General features: G+C 28.6%; 1 long non-coding RNA gene across 1 annotated transcript; it reads left to right on the top strand.

The window, feature by feature from the left end:
• The first annotated feature begins 1,533 nt into the window (after window positions 1–1,533).
• On the top strand, window positions 1,534–3,347 carry LOC133800620 (uncharacterized). The gene is made up of 3 exons (XR_009876549.1): window positions 1,534–1,777; window positions 2,296–2,349; window positions 2,802–3,347. It is a non-coding gene; the product is annotated as an uncharacterized LOC133800620 (long non-coding RNA).
• Window positions 3,348–3,978: the final 631 nt, after the last annotated feature.

Genomic DNA, 3,978 nt, shown 5'->3' on the forward strand with positions numbered 1-3,978 from the left:
AAATTAAAACAACTTTTTTTTTTGTTGCAAATATCTCTTTATATAAAAAATGTGTAGATAATAAAAATTATTGGTTTTAACAATTTTTTTTTGTTAACTTTAACGGAATATTGTAAATGTTTAACATAATATCTCTTTATATAAAAAGTGTGTAGATAACGAAAATTCTTAGTTTTAATAGTTTTTTTTTTGTTAATTTTGATAAAATATTATAAATATTTAACAGAATATACTTTTAAAACTAATTAAAAATAGATATTGATTAATTATATTAATATAAATTTAAATATTTTAATAATATTTAACATAAGACTATATAGTTAATAATTATATTAATATAAATCCATATTCAAATGTTATAAAATATCATTATTATAATAATATATAATACACAACTAGATATTTAATAATTATATTAATATAAATTCAACTGTTATAAAATATTATTACGATAATACATAATCCTAATTTTTTACTAATTATATTAATATGAATTCAAATATTATAAAATATTATTATTACTATAATAATACTTAATACAATACTAAATATTTAATACTTATATTAATATAAATTTAAATATTATAAAATATCATTATAACAATAATATATAATATATAATTTTAACTTTTATTAAAATAATTATCATTTATTTTTTTAAAAATTATCATATTATATATATATATATATATCTTTTTAAAAAATCATAAACAATCTCTTTTGGTTTAATTTTTCTTTTAATATATTTATGTTATTTTTTATATATAATATTATTTATTTATTTAAAATTTATATGAGAATGATACAAATTTAATAAAAATAATTAATAAATTAAATAAATAAAACCAAACAAATGCACGTTGCTTGGATTAAGTAAATATATATTTTATTATAAATTTATAAATTCACAATTTTAAATTGAATAACAAACTATTAAAATTAAAAGATAGATGTCCAATTTTTTATTTTATTTTAAAAGATTAAATAAAATGAATTTTTATTTTGATTGTGTTAAATTAATATTTTAGGATAAAAGTTAAAATTTTGAACTTATATTGAGGTGTTGGACCTCTCAATTTTATTATCATAAAAAATTGATTCATTTTTATCAAATTTTAAAACAAAGTTAAATTTTTGACATATTATTTTTTATTCTAAAATATTGATTCAATACAATAAAAGATAAAGTTTTGGATATATTTTAATAGTTTGTAATTCTATTTAAAATTATAAATTTATAAACTTATAATAAAAGTTAAGGAAAGTCTGAGTACTGCAGGCATTTTTTTTTTCAATATTTGTATTGAACTATCACAGCCGTACACGTGTCCCCAAAATCTTGTTTTGGTCCTTATAACAGTACAAGTTGCACGAGTTATAGTGGGACTGACCGTATACAATCTGGTTTGCTTTTACTTATTTTTAAAAAATGGTACTGTTCCGTTTTCGAATTTGAACCGTTCGATTAAGCATCAACGAGTGTGATTTATTTGAAACGTAACGTTTTCGGTTAAACTAAATGTTAGGGAGCCATTGAATTTTGTCAGTTTTTTTGACCGGTGTCAACTGGTTACATCCCCAGCATCAATCACAAAAGATTGACACTCCTGAAGAGAAGAAGAGGCTTTCAGATGGGTTTCTTCTCTTCTTCTCTTCTCTTCTCTTCTAAAAGAAACCCCATTCTCGTACCTACTTCTCCTTCATCAACACCAACAGACTTTTCTTCATCATCGACACGAAGGGTTTCTGGTTCAGCTACTTCATCAGCCACACCAAGGTATTAGTTCTTTTAACTTTTAAAATCTCCACTGACTTCATGCTTAAATGATCTGTTTATTTGTTTATCTATATATTATTTGGTATCCCTAATTTTTGGTGAGAAATGTTATCATATGCAGTTTCGCACTTAAAAGTAGGAGCAATCTAGTTGGTTATTTGTTTCTTAAGTTTTGCATTTTCGTTTAAGGGTGTGTATTTATTTTTTTGAAAAAAAAAAAGAGGCATTTGATTTCGTTTATATTCTGACTTGTTTCTGGGATTTTTCGACTGAACCCCTTATTCTCGCCTTCGCCTTCTCTTCTTCACCCACGGTTCCGAAGCTGTAAAGGTAAAAATTCAAGTTGGCGATCATTCTTTTCACCCTCGACATATTTTGTTTTTAACAGAATATAGAAGATTGATGCTCCACATTTCCCATTTTGGGTTCATTATTGATATTTGTTTATACTAAAAGACTTTATTTTTTAAACCGAAATGAGTCTAACTCTGTGAATGATGTTTATTTGAGTGTTGCAGGGAATGTTTTCGGAGATTTCAGAGTCATTTACTTTTATGGTCGTTTGCATTAAGGTAGTTTTTGATCCATTTTTTTTCATTATAATCTTGTAAATTTTGCTCTGCTTTGTGTCTTGGTTGATGCTATCATTATTTGCAATCTGCCATCATTATAAGCAAAAAAGGGAGTTAGTTGTCATATAATCAAATGTGAATTAGTATTAAATAAGAATGCTTGGGTTGTTGTTGGATGAGTATTTCTTCTTTATTTTGTATAATGATTAAGTGATTTTTTGTGTAGTAAGAGATGTAAATAAATACCATACATGATTTGGTGATTATTTAGTTCCTGCCGATCTTTTAATCAACCTTCAATGTGGTTATGTTAATTACTTAATTATTTGCTCCTAATCAATGTATTTAATGAGGAGTGTTCACTTTATTTAAATAAACGATTCAATTAGATTAGATCCAGTTTACTTTGAATAACAGTTCTACATTTTGGTTGTATTCTTAAATGTCTTCAGACAACGACATGAATGAGCCGGAGATAATCAACATCGACAGTAGTGATTCAATGGTGGAGAATGATACCCCCACCACAAGTGCCAGGGGTCGCGGTCGTTGATATAGTCTTGATATAAGCGGGCTTCCCCATCACTTACGTGAATATCTGCAAAGCCTACCCCCACCTACTCATGGAGATCTTGTACGCATGGAGAAAGAATACCTTGACGAGATAGATGCGGCCAACTTAGCTCTTGATAAGGCGCATTAGTATATACGTGTTCACGGAACGACGGCTGACGGATTAGACAAATTGGCCAAAGCTATGGAGATGATGTGCCCACCTCTCCACAAGATCTCCAACCTTTATCATATCCAAGAATAGGGATCTAGGAGCAATATCCATATTATGGAAACTTCCTTATTTTGTGTTTAGTTTTTTTAAAAAGAAGAAGCAATTTGTCTTTATTATTATCATTACCAAAGCAATCTAATCATTCCTATAAGAAATGCATTTTGGTTGAACTGGAGAAGAAGATATGTGAATTCTTTGTGTCTGAAATGTTCCCATATCCAAGAATATGTTATTTGATGAGCAGTACACAATATCAACTCCATTGGCCATTGGGCGCCTACAAAAACAATAGAACTATGAGCTATTTGTTACTCAGTCTCACCAAATCCTATGACTTTGTAATTGGAAAGTTGTCAAATAATACCTTGGAGAATCACCAAACTTAATCGTCACAGGTACGTACTCAACAAAAAAATCTTGTATAACCTCATCATGAGACCTTGTTCTCATAATCTCAGTTGGCACTTTACCATTTATACCCCACACTGGCATTTGTTTGGACCCTGCCATCATGACTAAGCTGTTGTTCCTCCAATTGAACGAACATCTGCCTATTGTCCTTAACAATGGCGATGCTATCATCCATTCCATCACTTTATCTCCATCTCTAATGTCATAAAAAAACAAGATTCGTTCGTTGTGGCCTTTGCAAGCATTAACGACCTTGCTGGGCTATGATGCCAGCGAGCGACAGTGCCACTCATGTTGTTATCAGGATAAAGACAATGCCTCACACACCCACGCAAGTCTCCATTATACAGCTCCTAACTGCAAAAACCTTGTATTTCGTCATTGTTGTCTAATGCAACAACTAGAAACCTAGAGTAGTCTCCATCATTTAC

The sequence above is a fragment of the Humulus lupulus genome, chromosome 9, assembly GCF_963169125.1.
Source record: "Humulus lupulus chromosome 9, drHumLupu1.1, whole genome shotgun sequence".
NCBI classification, from domain to species: Eukaryota; Viridiplantae; Streptophyta; class Magnoliopsida; order Rosales; family Cannabaceae; genus Humulus; species Humulus lupulus.